The following is a 23,017-nucleotide window of genomic DNA, read 5'->3' as shown; positions in this document are numbered from 1 at the left end:
CTTATCTGTGGATGGCCCTGCTCTGTTGGCATGGCTGCTCTGACCACATGTGCAGATATCTTAAGTGTCTCCTTTCCAGACATGTCTGTTCTGACCATGTGGGGAGGTGTCTCCTTGCCAGATGTGTCTGCTCTGACTTAGGGAGTTTCCCTCTTGAACCAAAGTGTCATGGCTGACTAACAGCCATCTTGGTTGAATGAGTGACTCCACTTTGTTTTATATATTTTATGCTATCTTGATCAGACCAATGCCATTTTTTGGTCCTGTTCTCCATAGAACCCTATAGAGAAAGGTGCTACCATCTGCCAGGCATAGTGAGCGTTCACAAGAATGAGTGTTCACATCCAGGTGTGACTTCCTTCACTCCTCTGTGTTCTCCATCAATAAGCTCACACTGCTTCCCAGAGCTTTAACTGCCACTTTCAGATCAGGAAGACTTTTTTTTTCTAGCACTACAGTATAGGGTCTTGCCTGGAAGTAACATACCAGCTCAGAGCGACAGACACATGCCTCCTCCACACTGGGTTTTTCTGCAGCGCAATGGAGCCCGGACCACATCCCCTCTGTGGACAGGGACAGGATCTTCCATCATAATGGGCAATGCTCCCCATCATAATGCTTCCAGTGGGTGGTGGGTGGAACAGTCCCATGCTCAGCAGCTGCTGTGGTTCTTCCTCCTCTGGGTTTTGAATGCAGACACTGAACGAGGCATAAATCCATGCAGGGTACCAGCTTTTCTGATATCAAAGTACAGTTTACCTTTCATTGTCTCCAGATCAGCAATCTGCACTGTTTTCATGTCCAGTTGTAATATAGTACATGGTTCAGAATGACAGTATTCTGGTTTCAAAATGTGGTTATACTTGGTCTTCAAAGAAAACTCCTTAATTGCTAAAGATTTGAGAGTGCTGAGGTTGAATTCATTGGTGGTGTCCCAGAAGAGAACCTTGCCCTGGGCGTACAGGATGGACTCAATCATGAACCCAAACTGCCCTGTAGTTCCAGTGGGACCTCCCATATAGGACCTGATCTCTACTCTACTCTTTAAAGTCCTGGATAATCACTGGTTGCCTAACACATGGGAAAATCCTGGGGCACAAAGCATCTAAACCCAGCATTGCTTTTTGTTGTTCTACTTATATAGTCTTCCACAGTCTAGAACAGATCCTTAGTCTTTTTTTGACATTCCTGACCTTGACACTTCTAAAGATGAAAGGTCAGCTCTTGTTAGAAAGCCCTTCAATTTGTTTGTCTGAAGTTTCCTCAATGATTTGAATTAGGTTCAGCATCTTTGGCAGGAACATTACAAAACAGATGCTGTGTTCTTCTGATTGGATCTTATCAATTCTGAGTTGATTCATGATTTGTCTTTGTCCCGTTACTGATACTGTTCATGTCAATCACTTGGCTAAGGTGGTTTCTACCATGCTTGTTCTATTGTAAAATTTCTTTCTTTGGCCCTGACTGCTGTGGCTCAGTTGGTTGGGCATTGTCCTGCAAAGCGAAAGGTCACTGGTTCGATTTCCAGTCAGGGTACATGTCTGTTTGTGGCACCTCCTGGTTAGGGGTGGTTACAGTGTTTCACACATCCATGTTTCTCTCCCTCTTTCTCACTCCCTTCCTCTCTCTATAAAAATAAATACATAATTTTTTCTTTCTTTTTAGTTAAAAAGTATTTTGTGAAGTACTTTTGAGACTTTAGAATCTCATTTCTCATTGAACTGTAAATTTACTCATTTATAGCAGTGTGTACTCATTATTTACTAATAAACTATATCTGTTACTTTCCTTTCAAGTTGGCTTCTGTTAACTTTTGACAAGTTCCCATAATTCTTTCTTTTTTTAATTGACATCTGCTGTTTGCTTTATTTAATTTTTCACCTTAAAGACAAGACTAAAATAAAAAACTCAACTTACACTCCTCAACCTGAAAGAATCTAAGAAGAGCTATACTTTTAGAGCAGCTTCATAAGTGTAGCTATTCATAAGTATATACTATATCAGTGTATCATAAGTAACTATTATTCTTATGAGAACTAATGGACTATACTGAAACAAGGTGAAATAGAAATATCTGATTTTGTACTTTGAAGTGTTACCACGGAAATCAGTTACAGATGTTTACACTGAAAGAAGCTACTATGAAGACTGCAGACTCAAATACAGATAATGGTTATTCAAAGTTTAATTTATGGAATACCTAGAAGTTAGGTTGAATTGAAAATCTGTTGTCAGTTTTATAATATTCATTAACAACATTTTTTAAAGACATAGCAGGCTATTGTTTTAATATAAATCAGGAGTTTTCAAATCACCTTCAGTGTTTTCAGCTCTCACATGGTCATAAACCAAAGACTCAAATAATTTCAAATGATCAGATACTTTTCAGGCAACAATTCTCATGTGTCAGTTCATTTAATGTTTTGTACATAAAACTATAGTAAGAAGATGACTGTAAACAAGATGTAGGCCCTCCATTTCCATGAATAGCACATTGTATTACAGTAAACCAAGTTTATATTTCACCATCAAATGTGGTTTTTTAATTAGTTCACTTTGTAGAAGGTCATTAAGAATATCTTCAAATCCAGTAGTCTCATCATTACCCCTCAAATATCCAGTGAAATATTTGAACTTTGAAGAAAGCGAAGACACTGAACCTGTTGCATTGCCTTGAATTCCACTCGCAATTAGTGGAGCAAACGGATCCTGAAAGTTTCTCAACATGGAAAAATTCATTTTATCTTGGTTGAAGTGGTTTTTTTTAAAGATTTCACCTGATGACATGCTTATTGATTTTAGAAAGAGGGGAAAAGATGGAGAAATAGAGGGAGAGAAATGTTGACGTGAGAGAGAAACATCAACTGATTGCCTCTTGCACGCTCCCCAGACCAGGGCCAAACCTACAACTTAGACATGTGCCCTAAATGGGGATAGAACCTGTGACCTTTTGGTTTGCAGGATGATAGTCCAAACAACTGAGCCACACTAGCCAAGGTGAGCTGGAAATTTTTTTCTGAAAATTCAAGAGAATGGCTGAGCAAACGTTTATTTTTCACACAAGAAAAAACTTGTCGAGGAAGATCATGACTTTCAAAAGGTCCGTTTGCTGGAAGTTCAATAATTGGAATGCTGTCCTTCAGCTGAGTTGCAAGTCCTCTGGAATTCATCTTCAGCTCCTTCTTGCAAACAGCCTCTTGGCCCATTACCATCAGCCAGTGCCACCTCTAACTTTGTCTCCCGCTATAATTCTTTGAGCACTTCTGATTGGCACATGTTGTAGGGTCACTTTGCTTTTTCCTGCCCCAGTCTTGGAATCGGCCATTTCTCCAAAGAGAATGGTTCTTAGAAACTAAGACCTGAGTGCTAGATTTTACCATGGTGCTAGATATTACCATTGGGGTGTTACTGTTCCCATGTCTTCTCAGCTAGGGACTATATGTACACACATATATACATATACACATTGACACTTGTCTATTTATCTAAAAACTGTGAGTCATTTATACAGATATATCCAGTCCTAATCTGGCACAACAGCATTCATTCCAGTTTTTGTCCTTGCCATATTTACAATGTCCTTTCCTGAAGTTGCAAAAACTGGCAACTGTTATCCTTAACATATTTATTATTTGGTCAATCCTGCTGTGCATAACTAACTCCCATTTCTGCTGCCCACCATTCCCTCTGTGCAGATGTCCTCATACCACTTGGGCTCTGATACCTACTGTGCCAGGTTGACCCCACATGTGGACACTCTCCTGAGTCCGGTTGAGCTTGCATCTCATTTTAAGTGTGGCAGATATGGGAGGACTAGTTTAATTCCTTGTACTTTGGGTAAAGCTTTGTCAAGGGGTAACTGGTATCTTTCCTGTACTCCCTTAATCTTAAATTACTTTTTTTCCCATCTAATTAGGTATCTTTTTGTCTGTTTTGTTCTCATCTACAAAGGCAATGAATATATTTATGTGTGGATGCTTTGATTCTCATATCAATATTTATATTCATTATTATTGGACAGCTTGTGATATGTTACATCAATGTTATATATGATGATATATTTTAGGCATAAGTAGTAAAGCCATATGTTTGTATAGTAGCATAAAATGCAAAGATGTTAGAACTGGCTTAAAAATTCCACATATCTACCCATAATTCTCATTACCATGGATTGCAGTATAAATTAGAATATTGCACATATTTGTGATTCTCTGATTTTAAAATTATATAAAGACATTACCATTAGTGTTTCAGTTTCTTTTTGGTATTTTTATTATTTCTTAGAAATATGTCTGTTGTTTTTTTATTTCACATATGCATGAGAAGGAAGTTACTGTTTAAGGCCATGCTGATGTAGAGATAACAATAACAGGGTTTCTTACCTTCCCTGAACGACATTCCTTTGGAGATCCTTCTTCGCAAACAAGCCAGTTTGTTGCAAAATCGTATTTACATATTTTGGAGGAAGCTGTATAAATGTGGACACTCTGAACAGCTGTTGAATGATCCCCAAAGTTCTAACTGATTAAAAATCATGCTCACTTTAAAGTTCATATAAATTTTTTCCTCTTCACATTTTTTATTCTTGTCTGTCCTGACATAACACTTCTGGGAAATCATTGTATTTACTTTTTTTTTTTTTTTTTTTTTTTTTTTTTTTAGTGATTTGAGTAGCAGTTTCATAGAAAGAGGGTTTATATCTGTGCCTGTGGTACATGAGACTATTTGTGGAATTCTGAGTCTTAATATGTGCCAGACACTATTCACATCTCTTTTTGTTATGAATCTAGAGATTATTGTTGCACAAGTTGAGTGGGCTGATAATATTTTATCCAAAAGCAAGTAAATGCATTCAGTTGTCTAAGAATGGAATTTGGCAAATCTAAAGTGGGAAGCTGCTGAAGAAGTTATCAGTATAAGAGTAGGTATACCAATTTGTGAGGTACAGCCACACTGCAAAATAGTATAACTGGCTGGACTGGGTAGACTTACTATTCTTTGGTGGTTGGGATCCTGAAGCAAAAAGTAGAGAGCTTCAGTGACCACATGTGGGTTATAATTTCATTTGAGCATTCTCCTTGCTTTGCATTCTAGTCCATTGTTGCCCTATGGAACCATGTTACTCTTAATAGCCAAAGATGATTTAACACTTTATGGTAAAGAATGCACTAAATAAACAACTTTATTTAACTTATTATTATGGAAAATTTCAAACTTAATGCGAAGTAGAGAAGAATATGACTTCTAGCTCCATCACTTAGCTTTGACAATAAGCAACACATGGCCAAATAATTTTAAGTTATAAAGTATTTTTAAAAATCCTTTGCATACTTTTAATGAAATGGGACTTATTTATAAATTTTAGCCTGTTATATTCTCAGGACTAAAATAATTTATATTAAAAAATTATTCATATGTACACCTTGTCTATCTATAATATTGCAAATGAAAAATTTCACTTGGATTCCAGTTCATCTTTGCTTTAGGGATTCTTTATTACCTTTTCCCCTTTGTTTTGTGAAATCATTAGGATTTCTTTCTGGAGAAAATTTTCTCATAGGTCTAACCAAGAGTAAATAAAACAAACAAAATCCTGATAGCACCGATGATTGTTCGTTACCTGAGTGAATTAAAAGAGTTCAAGGAGATAGTACGCATAGCAAGATTTCTCTCCATCCTGATTTTGTGATATTCTTCCCCATTACTTCCCTTTCAGTTCAGTACATCCATGAATAGGTCCCCTGTCCCCTGCCCCACCACTTTTTTTTATTGTGGTAAAATACACATAACATAAATTTAACCACCTTAACCATTTTTAAGTGTATAGTTCAGTGGTATTAAATACAATCACATTGTCGTGCAAGCATCAGAGCCATCCATCTCCAAAACTCTTTTCATCTTGCACAACAGAAACTCTATACCTAATAAAGACTAACTCCTTGTTCTCTCCTTGCCCAACCCCTGGGACCACCAAATATACTTTCTGTCCTTATGTTTTTGACTACTCTTAAGCACCTCATATAAGTGGAATCATACAGTATTTGCCTTTTTGTGACTGGCGTATTTCACTTAGCATAATGTCCTCAGGTTTCATCCATGTCATGGTATATTGCAGAATTTCCTTCCTTTTTAAGGCTGAATAATATTCCACTGTATGTATGTATAAATCACATTATGTTTATTCATTTATTTGTCAAGGGACACTTGAGTTGCTTCCATGTTTTAGCTATTGTGAATAATGCTGCAATGAACATGGGGGTACAAATATCTCTTTGAGACCCTGCTTTCAGTTCTTTTGGGTATATACGCAGAAATGGAATTGCTGAATCATAAGGTTGTTGATTTCTTTCCTCCCCTCCCCTCCCCTCCCCTATGTGTCTTACTGCCTTTGATCAGGTTCATATTCAGAATTAGCTGTCTTGCTATGGGTGTTGTGGCTTAGTGGGTTCAGCATTATCCTGCAAACCAAAAGGTTGCTGGTTCAATTCCCAACCAGGGCACATGCCTAGCGTGTGGGCCAGGTCCGCAGTTCAGGGTGTGCAGGAGGCAACTGATTGATGTTTCTTTCTTGCATAATAATGTTTCTCTCCCTTTCTTTCTTTCTCCCTCCCTTCCCATATTTCTAATAATAAATAAATAAATAACAAACAAAATTAACTGTCTAAAGTGATTTGACCTTTATGGAATAAACAAATTTAAGTGTATTCCTCAGACTTCTTTTCTTCTGTAGTGGATTTCTTTTCTGTGAGATTAGTCTCAGCTGCTGGGTTCTTGGACACTGCAGCCTTTTTTTTCCCTACCAAAAGCTGCTTGTGCTTTGTAAGGCCTAGAGCCTTTTTTCCTTCCTTCCCTACCACAGGCCTCTTGACTGGAACATCCTTCTCATCTGATTTGGCTCCTAGAGCTGCTGCTGCTTTACCCACGTGGAGCTCATAGTTCTCAGCCTGGTGAAGAACAGTGTTCTGGCGCGTGCAGGTTTAGCTTCAACATGATTCTCAGGTTTTTCAGTGGATTCTTCTTCAGGACTCTCCAGTGAATCTTCTTGTGTGGTGCTCAAGTGCTCTTTGGATCTCTGTGTTTTTACAAGTCTGCTGTGGTCTGTGTTGAGCATCTTCTGCATGGGAAGTTTGTATAATATTTACTCTTCAGGGAGGTAGCCTTAGACAAAGTGCCATACAGATCATCTGTGGGGGTGGTCAAAAAGTGTGTTACATTTTTCCATATGATGGCTTTAGTAGTGCTTAGTTGTCTTTAACTTCATTCAAAACAATTTTGTTACCATGGACAAAGCCAAAGTGGGGAAGGATTGAGGGTGGGAGGTGGTATGGGTGGGGCAGGGGAAAATGGTGGTGGAGGTGGGGGGGGGTGGGGGGAAGGAGACAAATGTATCTGAACAGTAAAAAGAAATAATAGTAAAAAAAGAAAAAGGACAGAATAGAGACAATGTAATGATAGACTGAGCTGTCCCTAGTGCTTTATCTAATCCTTTGTTTCTCACCTTTGCCTGTCCAAGGCAGAGTTCTTTACAACTCTGGTAGAGTCACATGGTCTCTCTGTTTCTAGTTTCTCCTCTTACAATCTATACCCACATCCTTACTGCATTCAGATGTTCAACTCTATTCATGCAGCTCTCCCAGTCAACAAGCAAGTAAGCAAATGAAAAAAAAAACAACAAACAATTTTGTTAGGTTGTATTGTGACAGTAGCCATATCAGTGTGTATTTAAAAAAAACTTCTCAAAAATTGGTGAATATGTTGCAGCTATTTTAATATTGAAGATGGAAGAAGATATGCAACATTTTTGCCATATTATGCTTTATTTCAAGAAAGGTAAAAATGCAACTGAAATGCAAAAAAATTTGTGCAGTGTATGGAGAAGGTGCTGTGACTGATTCAACATGTCAAAAGTGATTTGTGAAGTTTCTTGGTACTGCTGACATTTTGGCCCAGTAACTCTTTGTTGTGGGCTGTTTTATGCATTGGAATATGTTAAGCAGCGCCTTTGGCCTCTACCCACTAAAAGCTAAGAGCAGGAGATAGCCAACACACTCAAAATATCCCAGTCAATAAAGTTATTGGTGAAATGAAAAATGTGTCTTTTATTTTATGGAAAAAACCATACAGACTTTTTGGCCAACCCAGAACTTGAGGAAAGCACTTTCAGTCCAAAGGCAAAAAGAAGTGCCTACCAGGAGAAGTTTAAAGTGTTCAGTTTGTTTACATCAAACAGAATAATTCCAGGGATGTTTCTGAAGGCTTTGATGATACCGTTGTCCTCATTATAGATGATGCAAGGCCCCCCTGTGTTGGATAGATGGTGGTTTCTCATTCTGCCCTTGCCAGCTCTCACTGAGAGGTGTAGGTCTTTTTTATATCATTTTAGGCCTTATGTTTCTTAAGCAGCAAAATGGCCTCCTTGGTCTCCTTGTAGCCTTCAATTTTATCTTCAATCACGAAAGTAGGTTCAGGAACTTTTTCAATACAATGACCTTTATACACGAACAGGACTGATAAGTCCAAAGCAACCAGGGCAGAGTAGATGGCAAATGGCTTCCGTGTTACGTTCTTCTGCAGTGCCAGCACCACCGGGTTTTGGCTGGTGCATACACGTGGCCCCCATGGCACATATTGCCAGAAGCACCCTGGTTAGAACCATGAGCCCCACCACCTCAAACTCTGGGAATTCAAGCCACTGCTCTGCAGTGCCCCACGACTCACCAACTGGTTTGATGGTGGCTAATTCACTAACAACATAGGATTGTCTGTCGTTTTTATGCCAGTTGGGGTGAATAAAGTTCACAATGTCAGGTCAAATGGGAGCCTTGAACACAGCAGGAAAAGTGATTATTTTTGTCAAATGAATCCTCCTTTTTGGAGTATACTGATATCAGTAAATGACAACATGCCACGGTGGGAAGAGGTGAAGATCACGTTCCTCTCAACCTGGTGTCTACCACAGGAAAGGCGGGTAGTTCAATTTTTAATTTTTTGAGAACCCACCATACTGTTTTCTAGAGTGACTACCATTTCACATTCCCACTAAAAGTATACAAGGGTTTCAATTTCTCCAGATCCTCACCAGCACTTGTTTTCTGTCTTTGATAGTAGCCATTTTAATGGTTGTGAGGTAGAATCTCATTGAAGTTTTTATTTACATTTTCTTAATCATTAGTGATATCAAGCACCTTTTCGTGTGCCCATTGGCCATTCTTATATTTTTCTTTGGAGAAATCTCTATTCAGGTCCTTTGCCTGTTTTTGAATTAGATTGCTTGTTTTTTTTCTTGTTGTTGTCTTAGGATTTCTCCATATATTCTGGACATTAATTCCTTATCAGATTTGTAAATATTTTCTCCCATTACATAGGTTGCCTTTTTATCCTTTTGATAGTTTCTTTTGATGCACAAAATTTTAAAATTTTCACAAAATTCAATTTGTCTGTCCTTCTTTTGTTATCTGTGTCTTTTGTGTCAAATCCAAGAAATCATTACCAAATCCAATGTCATGAATCTTTTGTCATATGTTTTCTTCTAAGAGTTTTATTGTTTTAGGTCTTTCATTTAGATTCTTGATCTATTTTGAATTAATTTCTTTTTTTAAAGATTTTATTTACTTATATTTAGAGCAGAAGGGAGGGAGAAGGAGAGGGAGAGAAACATTGATGTGCAAGAGACACATCAATCGGTTGCCTCTCGCACACCCCAAAATGGGGACCTGGCCCTCAACCCAGGAACATGCCCTTAATGGGAATCAAACTGATGACCTATCAGTTCACAGGCTGCGTCTCAATGCAGTTAGCCACACCTGCCAGAACAATTTTGAATTAATTTCTGCATGTGGTATTAGGTAAAGGTCCAACTTTATTCTTTTGCATCTGAGTATCAAGTTTTCCCAGCACTATTTGTTGAAAGGATTGTCCTTTTCCCACTGAGCCCTCTAGACACCCTTGTCAAATGTCATTTGGTCATATACCTAAAGGTTAATTTCTGTGCTCTATATTCTGTTCCATTGGTCTATATGGCTGTCTTTATGCCAATACCACATTGTTATGATTACTGTAGCTTTGCAGTAAGTTTTGAAATTAGTAAGTGTGAATTGGCCAGTTTTATTTTTTTTTAAGAAAAGATAATTGGAAAGGAAGAAGTAAAATTATCTCTGTTTGCAGATCATATGAATTTCTCTGAAGAAAACCCTAAAGATTCCATGCACACACATACACACTCAAAGCTGTTAGAACTAATGAATGAATTCAACAAGGTAGGATACAAAACCCACACATAAAACTCAGTTGTATTTCTATACACAAACAGTGAATAAACTGAAAAGGAAATTAAAAAAACAAGTCTATTTAAAATAATGTCAAAAAGAATAAAATACTTAGGAATTAGCTTAACCAAGAAGGGTAAAGACTTACACAATGAAAGCTACAAAGCATTGCTGAAAGACATTTAAAAAGACATAAATAAATGGAAACACACCCCATCTTCTTGGATTGGAAAAATTAAAATGTTAATATGTCTGTATTTTCCAAAGCAATCTACAGATTCAATGCAATCCCTATCACAAGTCCAATGACATTTTTTGCACAAATAGGAATATCCATCCTAAAAGTCATATAAAATCTCGAGGAATCTCAAATAGCCAAAACAATTTTGAAAAAGAACAAAACTGGTCAATTCACACTTTCAGACTCCCATGATGTGTATTTTGGTCCACGTGATGAGGTGTACAACTGGTCCTTAGATTCTGTTTTCTTCAGTTTTTTTCCGTCTGCTCCCCAGACTTGATAATTTCCATTGCTCTGTCCTCAACTTTGATGATTATTTCTTTTGTCTGCTTTTGAATCCCCCTAGTGAAATTTTCATTTTAGTCATTAAATTCTTCACCTTCAGAATTTCTTTTTGGTATCCTTTTAGGTTTTTATCTCTTTATTGATATTTCCATTTTGTCACACATTTTATTGACTATCTCCATATTTCATTTACTTTTTGAACATTTTTATGAGATTTGTTTTAAAGTCTTTGACTAGTATATCTGCCATTAGATCTTTTCTCAGGATATTTTCTGTTTATTTTTGTTTGTTTCAATGGGTTATTCTTGCCTGTTTATTTGTATACCTGTGATTTTGTTGTCATTGAACATTGGACATTTGAATGTAATGTGTTAACTCAGGAAATCAAATCAGATTTTCCACTTTCTGAATATTTCTGGTGTGGTTTTTTTTTTTTTTTGAGTTTTTTCTTCTGCCTCCATGCTGAGGATCAGCCTGAGGTGTATGTAAGCTTAAGGCCTTCTCAGGTCTTTTCTGAGCCTTTCTTTGGGCATGTGCATGGTCAGTTTCTAATTTTCCTGTATGTTCAGGAGTTACTGAACGTCCTAGTCTTTAATGTCTGCCTCCCGAAAGAGGAAAAAGTGAAAAATAAAGTAGGAAAAGAGGTCTCTTACTCTTTAAATCCCCTGTAAATCACTTCAACTGGTGGTGGAGGATAATGGAAAGGTTTAACAACAAAGGCTGCCCAACTTTTTGCCTGCCCCTCTATGATCAAAAGCAGTAATCAGCAATGAAAACACACATCCTCTTTATTTAGAGGATAGGGTCCTTTTTTGCCTGCCCTTGTTCCCACAAGCTGTGTGCAGCTGCTCCAGGAACATATGCACAGCTGCCTACCAAGTGCCTGGGGGTGGGGAGTGGGTTATTGCTACTGTGCTAAGAGCTGAAATTGGCCTATATTAACTAGACTCTAGAGTTTCAAAATAGTTATATCAGACAGATTCTGTCAGTGCAGTCATTGATTAAGTGGGGAGACAGACACCTGGTGCTTCCTACTCTGCCATTTTTCCAGAATCCTCTCCATTAACAACCTTTTGAAGAGCACAACATCTTCCCACTATAGTACAGTGTGGGTACTGTAGTACAAGTACTGAATTCTATTTGTCTTGGTTTAAAATTTGTTTTTCTTTTTCTCTCTGTTGTCAGATCATTCCAGAGTCTGGTTTTTCAGATCATATTGCTTTTTTGCCAATTGGCTGTTAGGTTTGGATGGACACAGATGACTTCATGAAATGAATACCCCTAAGTGGTGTTTGAGCTTAATTTTGAAGGGTTGGTAAAATTTAGAACATCAAAGGTGGGATGGCAGTTGTGAAGGATATATTCCAGATCTCTGGAACCTGTAGAACTATATCCAATTATAATAAAATAGAAATCTTCTTCTATGACAGACCCTTTGTTAGATATTTTAAATATGTCCAAACTTCTGGTGTCTCTGGACCACACTAGAAGAAGAATTGTCGTCTTGGGCCACACATTAAATATATAAACACTAACAAAAATTGATGAGTAAGAAAAAAAAAGATTTTAAGTAAATGTATGATTTTGTTGGGCTGCATTCATATCCATCCTGGGCGGCATGTGGGCCATGGGTTGGACTCCCCTGTTTGTTTACAATTCAGCAATAACTATGAGAGTTAGATATTGTAATCTCCGTTTTCTGTATAACACTAGTCTCCCTGGGACTTCCCTGGTTTTTATACTGGCATCTCATCTTGTTTAGCATTGGTCCTGGATAAGTGTCTTAGTTTGGTTAATAAATTATATGCTCATCCTCCAGAGAAGAAAAATGGTGTTTAGACTTACTAATAATCTTGCCAAACTTGCTTGGAAAGAACCTGATTTGAGCTCTTATATTTCTAATATCACAAATAATATTTTCTAAAAGCTGTCTTGGGTAGAATACTTGGGATAGTTTTACAGTAATAGTGGGGAGTTAATTAATCCTAGACCGAGAAATGCCTTGGACTTGTTTAACAAATTATAAAAGCAAGACATGAAAGGCACAAATTGCTCCAAGTAATTTCTAACTACATCTTGGAACAAAACTCAAGAATATTTATAGGGATACAAAAATATCCAACATCAGCTAAGTGAAATTGAAAATGTTTGGCATCCAGTCAATGATTACTAGGCATGCAAGGACACAGGGAAACACAATGCTTAAGGAGAGGAATTACCACTTGAAACCAGCCCAGAAATAATACAGATGTCAGAATTATCAGAGGAGGTCATTAAATAGGTTATAGCTGTATTAAATGTTTAAAAAGTATTAAGTGTGGATATGGGAAATATAAAAAAAAAAAAGAAGAAGAAGACCCAAATAGAACTAAAGATGGAAACTACAATGTCTGAGATGAAAAATGCACCAGGTAGGATTAATGGCATATTAGACATTGCGGAAGAAAAGATTACTGAACTTTCAGGCATAATAGAAATGATCTAAAACAAATCCCTGGGGAAGGGGGGAATGAGGGAAAATAATGAGAAGAGGGAAAGTGAGCTGTGGACAACATTAAGCAGCTCGATATAGTACACTTGTCATCCCTGAAAGACAGAAGAAAAGAGTGGGGGTTAGGAAAGAAATGGAAGAAATAGCTAAATTATTTCCAAATTGATGAGAACAATACATCCATATATCCAAGAAGCTCAGTAATCCTCTAGCACAAGAAACACTAAGAAATTTACAGAGGCACATGATAATCAGATTATTCAAATCCAGTGATAAAGATAAAATCTTAAAAACAGCCAGTGAAAACAAGATTCATTACATATAGAGGAATAAAAATAAGGATCTTTGACAGCCAATTTCTTCCGTGAAACAATACAAATGAGAAAACAAAGGAGGACTATCTTTAGAGTACTCAAAGAAAGAAACTACAAACCTAGAATATTATACTCACTGAAAATATCTTTCAAAAATAGAAGTAAAATGGGGAGGGTGTTGGGAGATGGGAATAAGAAGCACAGACTTTCAGTTATAAAATAAGTCACAGAAATATAATGTACAGCATAGGAAACAGGGTCAATAATATAATAATTATGTATGGTGACAAACAGTTACTAAATATGGTGATCACTTTTTAAGGTATGTAAGTGTTGAATTACTATGTCGTACACCTGAAACCAATATATTGTATGTCAACTGTAATTAAAAATAAAAATAATTTTAAAGGTGAAATAAAGACATTTGAGATGTCAGACATACACAAGCCAACAGAATACATCACGAAACAGGCTTTCAGGTACCCTGTTTGATTGGGCACAAATGATTTCATAAGCAGACCTTAGCTGGGCCAATCAGAATATCAGACCATAAAAATCATATTTATATGTGAAACTGGGGCCTGTGTATGTAAAGGAAAGACTATTCCATGATGTGACTCTTGCCTGAGTATTGCTGGACCTGCCAGCTAGATCCAAGGGAAAACAGAGATTCCTTCCCCTCAGTTCCCTTAGAGACTGGCTGATCGCCCCCTCCCCTATGTCCTCCAGCATGGTGGTTTGTGTTGGTTCCTGGAACCAGTTGTAGTTCTGCCTTAAGCAAGCATGACAAGCATTTTTCCCTTATCTGGAGAGGGTCACATCCCAATACCCCTATCCATCTTGCCTATCCTGCAGAATGCCTTAGCACCTGCTGCGCAGTGGGGAGGATATCCATGGTATCTCACTGTCACCCAGGATGGGCGCCTTATGTGTAAGTCTAAGTTTCCTTAATATACTCTTAAATGTATTAGCGTTGTCAGCCTCTTCCTCTGGTCCCTCAGCTCGGAAATTTTTCCAGGGAGACAGAATAACAGAGAAGCTTGTGAGAGAATGACTAGTCCATGAAATGAGACATAGAGGCCAGAAGCAAACACTCCCTTGATTTCTGGTGGTCTGCCAAATCCTGAGACAGAGTGGTGGTCTTCCAGTTTCCTGAGACTCAGAGTTGCAGCCCTGAGTTTAGATTCTGTGGGGTACCATTCTATCTTTAGCATAAACTTACCTCTTTTTAAGCTAACCCTACATGTTTTTGGATACTTGTCACCCCCCCAAAAAAAGATCTGTTCCAAATTTTCATTCTTGTTTATTTTAATGTACATAATAATGCTGAGGTTACATCTAAACATAAGAACAGAAGTAATAACAGCGAATCATGAAAATTTAGCATTTCTCGGCCCATCATGTTTTCTCGGTGAACACGAAGGCCTTGGATTTCTGTTGAGTCATGGAGGGAAGACACTGTAACTTTTAAAGTTACTGACATTTCTCACCATCTAATGTGCCCAGGCAGCCAGAAATTGTTGAAGAAATGAGGAAAATGGTGCCTCTCAATGGTTGGAGTTGGAGTCCAGGGAAAATTAGGGTTTTACATATGTGCATTTGCTTTTCAAGCATTCTCCACAAGATGCTCATATGTTCTGTTTGTTAGTAGATATGTTAAACAAAATTTTTAATTTTCACAGTTGAAAGTCTTTTAAAAGAAAGGTTTATTGGGCCATTGCTGGCAAGAAAAGGAAGACCAGATCCTGGAGCTTGAAGTCTAAACCACCATTAGCAAAATCTCTGCGGTCAGGTGTCGGTGACCATCTTTACATATAAAGTACAGGGGAGAAAGGTGTAAGTTGTTTTGAGAGAATGTACATTGCTTAGAGTTGAAGGAGGTGGGAGGAGATGAAGGGAGGCTAGTTCTGGGATAGGCTCGGCAGAGTCCATAAGGGAGAAGTGTTTGCTCCTTTGGATTGGTTGTGGGCAGCTTGGAAAGTTATGCATAAACGAGCAGCAGAGGCTTCTGGGGTTGGATGGTGCCTGGCTTCCTTTCCTCTAGAAAATAGCAGCAGTAGCCACCTGGAAGTTAATTTAAGGTTTCAACATACACTCAGGAATGTGACCAGTCTTGGGAGCTGGCCCCTCCTACTAACAGGCTAACTGTCCTGTCTCTTTTTCTCACTCTCCAGCCCACTATAATTTAATTTAGAATATCTCAAAAAAATTTTTTTTTGTTAGGTAGACTATTTGATTTTACCTTTTCATCAGTCACTAGTCTTTTATAAGTCTTTTTTAAATCTGTTTTTTTAGTCATTAGTGTTTTAAAAACAGAATCAATGTGATAGATTCCAGCTTCCAACTCCATACCAAATGACTCTTTTAAACAGGTTTTGATTTCCATTTGCCTATCTCTCTAATCTAGTAGTTTTATTTTACTTTCTTTTAATTCAACAGGATCATAAGTATGCTTTTGATTAAGTACTTTGCTGGTAAATAAATTGACTAGACTCCAATTAAGAACCTCAAAAAATTCTTTTAATAGTTGCCCTTTTTAAGTCCTCAATGTCCTTGTTTCTAACAATGTATCTTGTGATTCTTTGTAGTTTTCTTCCTTTCTGGGTGAAGTGACAGAGCATTAAAGTCTTTTATGAAGGTTTTGGTGATCTAAATACTGTTTGGAGAGCTTTGACCTACTTAGAATGATCCTTTGTGCTTGGATCCCCAGGGTAACTGCTACAGAATTGCCCCCTGTGAATTCATTGAAACTTCCTTCTTGTCAGATCTTTTATTACACTAACACAATGGAGCTGCATGCAGCCAAAAAAAAAAAAAAAAAAAAAAAAAAGTGAGGAAGGTTGCATTGTATTTGACTTCCTTGGATTAAGTTTTATTCATTTCAGTGTTTTCTACAGACCCTTTAACAATAATATTGTGAACAAGGATTTCCCAGCAACAGTTCCTTGCCATATGTATGTTCATTCTCAATATGTTGGCTGGGTTGAGAAACATACCTTTTTCCATTTTATTTAATAGGACATTATACTTACAGGTAAATTTTTAGTTTGTTACATAGAGATATTTTTAGGCATATGGCTCTAAACTATCAGGATAATTGTATTTAAACTTAACAGTATACAATTGTAAATGTTTGCATTTATTAATATTCTGTTTTGTGATTGACAGCAGAATATCTATGTCATGTGCTCTATCTCTTCAGGGTTGGGTCATTTGCAGTAGACTTTTTCCCTAACTATTTTAGCTGTTTCAATGCAAGTGTATATCTACCTATAAATGAGCAAAAGGATCACGTAAGATAAGAAAATAAGCAGGGCATGTTTTATTTGGTTATTATCAAGATGAATTTGAGGATATGTGATATTCATTCAAAGTAGACATTGTGATGCATATAGAGGTGTTTTAATGTGCCTTTGGCCTCCAGGAGGCAGCATAATCTAGTTCAAATTCCTGGGTTCTGAATAAGGAAACTTAGTCCTTTCTCATTTTACAGACTTGGCCTGCATGGAAATATTTGTCCTCTGAATCATAATGTTACACTGTTATTTTTAAATAAAATAACAGCTGAGAGTCACAGAATTCTACAGAATAAGATTTTGTGATTGTGTTATTTCCTTTGTATTTAAAAAGTAATTATTGTGATTGTAATTATTGTGATAGCAGTAGTCTAATGATTGAAAAAGTAAAAGGAATTAACCATTTTAATGGGTGGGTACTTGTGCACTTGCTGACCTCAGTTCTTTCGTGCAAATGCTCCCTGAGCAATACTGACCTGAACAGTGAGTTTGGGTTTCTTATTTCTAGCTGGTGTTTTTGCTAAAATAGTATGTTAAGTTTGTTTAAATATACTTTGAATAAAATCATTAGCAATGTTATAGTTCTCCTACAGCTATTATGAAAACTACCTAAAATTGGTTGACATTCAGAAAATATATTATGCCAGTTTTTTCACTGCAATTGGATACTTTTGGATGTGGTCAAAATGTACTCATGATGTGACTATTGCTGGCTTCAGGAGAATAGGGATTGTGAATGAGTTTTAAGGGGACAGTGGGTAAGCAGTCATCCTGTAGTCTATTTTTCTTCCTGTTCTGGCACCTGAGTACTTGCTATTTAGTGACTTGGAGAGGGTATTATAGTAAAAGAATAATACCCCTTGATTCTTCTGGAACTGCCACTTTTAGGACAATTTATTTTGCTCAAAACTCAAAGGTCAATTCAGAAGACAAAAGAACTGGAGGGAGGATTTATTCATAACCTTATTTATAAGATTTATGTTATTGTCATTAGTTTAATTTTGGATCTGTTTCTATGAAAACCTCTTAAAGTTCAGGTCATGCTCTTTTATCCTTGAATGTACTTAATGTAGAGAGATTTAAATTAAGTATATAATCAAAAGTTAATCTGAAAGAATGGACGAACATTAAGAAAAATTAGTGCTGCCATATATTCTAGAGAAGTCAAGTAGTTCTTTTTGCATTAAGGGATGCAGTCCTTTAAAATGGAAATCCCTGTGAACAAATAATCTGCCATTTTTGGTATGAGTTGCCTGAAACTTCTGCCTTCCTTTTTGTAATTGAGACACAAAGGTCTTCAGTCAGCTAATGAGCTGGGCCCTTCTCCTTCTCCTCCTTCATCTCCTCCCCCTACTCCTCCTCTTCCTGCTCCCTCTCCTCCTCCTGATCTTCCTCCTCCCCCTCCTGATCCTCCTCTTCCTCTTTCTTCTTCTTTTAAAAAGAAATGTTTGTTTAAATGTTTGTTGTTTTTGAAGCAACAGGATGATATTTGGGACAAAATGGAAATGAGGGAACATGAACTGGTATAACCTGTTCTGAGCTCCATAATGGGCAGGTGTGTACTTGAAAGAATTAAATTATGTGGAAACCTTTAGATTTTAAGAAGCAAAATAGGACTTCTCTACTTTTCATGTATTCTATATTATATCATTAGAAAGTTACTTATTGGTAAACATATCACTTCAGCCAAAAGAAACAGGGTCATTGTAAAAAGTATTCTGTTTAATCTTGCTTATTGTTTTTATTTTACACTAGAATTCAGTGGTATTGAAGGAGAATCACTGTGAGACATTTTATATTTTAGCCAGTGTGTCTGGGGTCATTTTTGCCTATTCATTTAATTTGAGACTTCTACAACTAAAATAGTAATGCCTAACGATGGTATGATCCTCTGAAGATGGGAAATTGTAGGAACTAGATTACTTCTCTTGTCATTACAGTTGTCCTCATTTTGGAACTAGTCCACCCACTGCATGCCAGAAGAATCCATCACAGATTCACCGCAGCATCTGTAGCATGTGGAGGGGAATTTCTAATATCTAATTGCTGGGGTCTTCTGTAAGAAAAGACAAGCCTCAGCTTAGTGTGTCAAATTAGTACGTATTGTTACAGCATTCTGTGACTTCAGGGCTGTCTTTTATTGACCCAGACCTCAAAAGTTGTGTTTTTTGGTGTGTTTATGTGTGAGTGCATGCATAGTGGGTCGGGTTATTTCATTAAAAATGATCATGGGTGAAAAAGATGACGATATTAAGCAGTACAAATAGGCAGTTACAAAATAGTCACAGGGATGGAAAGTACAGCATAAGAAATATAATAAGTAATGTTGTAATAACTATATGAGTATATGGTGCCAGGTGGGTTCTAGACATATCAGGGTGATCACTTCATAAGTTATATAAATGTATGATCACTATGCTGTGCACCTGAAACTAATATAATATTGAATATAAACTGTAATTAAAAGATACATAAAAGTTTTAAAGAATGGTCAGCTTATTAGGTACTATTAAAAAACAATACATTTTTATTTGTGCCAAGAACAGTATGTATATTAATCAAATGCAAATTTCAGTGCAAACCAGCGTCCCAGGGCTGAAAGGGACCTTAGAGGATATCGAGTACTTCTATCCTCTAGCTCTGGTCAACAATCAAATAGTGTCTACAAGCAATGCCTAAGCCTCCCTTCTGGGAGGCAGAGCTTTGAATATGAATCCTGGCTTCTTTACTTGCTGCAAGTAAGTAAAACTACCTTGAGACAGCCACATCTCATTTTTGAATACAGCACAGCAAGCTGGGAAACCTTTGAGTTTGATAACAATAGAATAAGAAGGTGGCCAAAAAAATAAAAACTGAATTATCATGAAGATTCTTTGAAACCTGAATTGACATCCACTGTTGTTAAGTATGAACTTTGGCTTCAGTTTTATTATACCTTGAGATCATTACATTTCATCTTATTAAAAGTTCTAGTTTGTGTATTTTGTAATATAGTAATACAGTGGCACATGTATAGAATTTATAAATGTTCATATCCTGGGGTGCAGAGTCAAAAAGTTTTTTGGGTTGTATAATAAAAAAATTGGAGATAACTGGTTTAGAGAAAGATCCTGAAAAACTAAGGCAAAGAGGGAATTGTCGTTTGAGGATCTATTTGGTTTCTACTAGCCGCTATAGCTGTGGTGTACGTTTTAGTGTATGCTGTGTGACATAACATTAACAGTAATCCTGTGAAATAGATGTTGCCATTTCATAGATAGCGATCGTAGTTACTGTGCTGCGATTCAGTTTTTCAGCTGAGGTCTCTTCAAAACCCACAGTCTTTCTACATATTGTTTCATATTAGGCATTAGAAAATCTGAGATAAAGAATACAAGTATGTCACTTTTTCCAATATTTTACTAGTGAACCTCAATCCATATATGACGAGTCTTATTTGTTTCTGTGCCTGAGGGTCCATAACTTATTCAGCATGCTCCAAGTTAATATTGATTCTTCTAAGTTTGTGTTTGATAATATTCAGTTAGGAAACACTATTTTTCTCTTGGGAAATGATTATATTCTGAATTTGGAGAATGTGGGAAAATCATAACTATTTAAGCAGCGAAAACTGGTGTAAAAACAAAATTTACTGATTTTTTTTTTATTGTTGCCCTTTTCCGATAAAGGTTTTCATGGCTCCTTCTGATTCATGTATCTCTAAGCTTGTAACAAAAGTTTTCAAATGATTTCTACAGTCTTAGAACCTAACAAGATAAAGAAAAATGCTATATTGCTTATGAGGTTTTTGCCTGATGAGTTTAGTAGTGATACTTCCATTTTGTTCATCTGTTTCTCTGATTATTGAAGGTTTTTTGCCAGGTGGTTTATTTGTCTGCTGTGAATTTATACAACTCACAGAGTGGAATTTGAATCCACATATTTGCACAGAGCACTGACCGGGAGATGCTATAAAACAAACAGAAGCCTTCCTGGGGAAATTTCAAGAATGTCGTGCATTTTTGTAATAGAAGTAACTGTGTCTCTTATTCCTGGTTTATGCTCTTTGCCCTGCAACTATTATCCTTCGTTTTGGCTTTTTAAAGGTCTTCACTGTGACCTTTTTGGTTTGGAATTTGGTTTGTTTTTTTTCTGCAGAATATTAGGTGGTTAATGACAAGTAAACCCTACATCCATGTCATAGGAAAGTTGGCTGAAAAATGACTTTTCCATTATTTATGGGGCAGCCTTACATGCCTTCACAGCTTGTCCCATGGTTTGCCTTTCTATATATATGTCAAATGCAGTGACATGTATATAACATTTAAGTATTCAATAATTAATTGCTATGATTACATTATTTTTCTCCTGTATTTTACTCTTTCCCTTTTCTGGTTCAAGGCCATTAACTTTCACTTATATATTCTCTCCAGGGTTTGCTCACCTTTTTAAATCAATGCTGTTGAACTCTACCATGCACTAGCATTTGCTTTCTATTTCTTTTTCATCTATGAAGAAGCCATTTATTTATTTATTTATTTATTTATTTATTGGATTTTATTTATTTTTAGGGAGAGGGGAAGGGAGGGAGAAAGAGAGGAAGAGAAACATCACTGTGTGGTTGCCTCTTGTGCGCCCACTACTGGGGACCCGGCTGGCAACGCAGGCATGTGCCTTGACTGGAAATCAAACCAGCACTCAATCCACTGAGTCACACCAGCCAGGGCTACTTTTATTTAAAACCAAAGTTCATTTTTATCCAAATAGGTTTCCAAACATTCTAAAAATAGAAAAAAGACTGGAAGCTGTTTGTAAGTGCAAAAATGCTTGGGACTATACTTAGTTGCCTGAGGGGCACCCTCTCTTATAGAGCCAGGATGATAATAAGAGAGACAATGTAAGTACCACATGCCAGGCACAGTGCTTAGCTGTCAAGTAAACATTATACACTGTATTATGTCCATTTTACATTGGAGTCTTGTGGCTTCTGCCTGTGGCTAAGAAAGAACTTGGTTGGCTCAGGGAATGGCCCTGGACCTTTCTGGCTCTTGAACACAAGGAGTCAACATTACTCTAGTCATGTGAACTCTGTTGCCACTAGGTGGCAAGACAGAGGCAAGAATTCTAGGCAGACCCATAAAATTAGGAAGACCAGCAGGAGTGGGAGGTAGGGAGAGACCAGGAAGGGTGCCACAGGGAAAGAATTGGTGCCTTTGAGTGGACTTCTCTGTTACTTATTTTAATTCTACCTCTGGTGATGAAGTTTCTGGTGGTGGAATTTATTAGCACTTGTCATCTTAAAGACATGAATCATAAAATCTTAGCTGTCAAAAACTTTGCTAAGCTCTGCCATCAAAGAGGTAAGGCACAGTGATTTTGATTTCATGAATGCACAAATGGAAGTTCATAGATGTTGGCTTTTGCAAGATCTCACAGCAAGTCACTGGCTGGCCTTGCTCTTGAATTCCAGCTCTGTGCCAATTAAGGTGTTGTTCTGAGTGCAGTCTATTTATGGAAAAAATTAGAATCTGGAAGATGTTCTAAATGCTACCTTCTGGCTATTCCTAATCTTGAATATAGGACCTGTTGAGCCACAACCAGACACTGCTGGTCAACAGGTAGTAATGACCAAACTTGCCAGTCCTGTAACTACAAGAAAATGATCTTTTTTAGGTCATCACTTAACATGTAAAACTTAAGTCATAATAATGGCTACCCCACTGCGATACTTGCTAGATTGTGAGTATTAGAGGAAAAAGCCTATATGTGTGCCTGGCAGATAATCTAGTACAATACCTGGAGTTAATAAAATGTTTTTCCCTCTGTACCTGCCCCTTCCCTAGTAAATCTTTTCATATTTCTGTTGTCTTGAAAATGTATTAGTGTTCTGGGCATACTAATGATTACTTGGAACCAGAGTGCTCAGAAGTTCATTTTAAACTGTCTTTTTTTTTTCTTTCATACCGATGGACTTTTAAAAGGTAGTGTTACCATGGAAACTGAATATGTAAATTCTTTTTCATTTATTTTCAGTAGAGCAGTCAGTAACTATGCTTTCAAATAATGGCTTTCAAAATTCTTAACTACAACTCCGTACAATACTGTGTGAGCATATGTATGTGGTGTGCATGTATGTTTGTATTTGT

General features: G+C 37.0%; 1 protein-coding gene and 1 pseudogene across 1 annotated transcript in view; one reads left to right on the top strand and one right to left on the bottom strand.

Moving 5' to 3' along the window:
• Positions 1-23,017, top strand: part of FGD4 (FYVE, RhoGEF and PH domain containing 4) — a 207,713-nt gene that overhangs the window by 24,042 nt on the left and 160,654 nt on the right. The window lies entirely within an intron of this gene.
• LOC129085064 (60S ribosomal protein L4-like) lies at positions 6,696-8,927 on the bottom strand (annotated as a pseudogene).

This window comes from Pteronotus mesoamericanus, unplaced genomic scaffold (assembly GCF_021234165.1).
Source record: "Pteronotus mesoamericanus isolate MK-2021 breed Mesoamerican mustached bat unplaced genomic scaffold, CSHL_Meso_final scaffold_21, whole genome shotgun sequence".
In the NCBI taxonomy this organism is placed as follows: Eukaryota; Metazoa; Chordata; class Mammalia; order Chiroptera; family Mormoopidae; genus Pteronotus; species Pteronotus mesoamericanus.
Note: the sequence above shows the minus strand (reverse complement) of the source record. Positions and strands in the feature narration are given on the sequence as shown.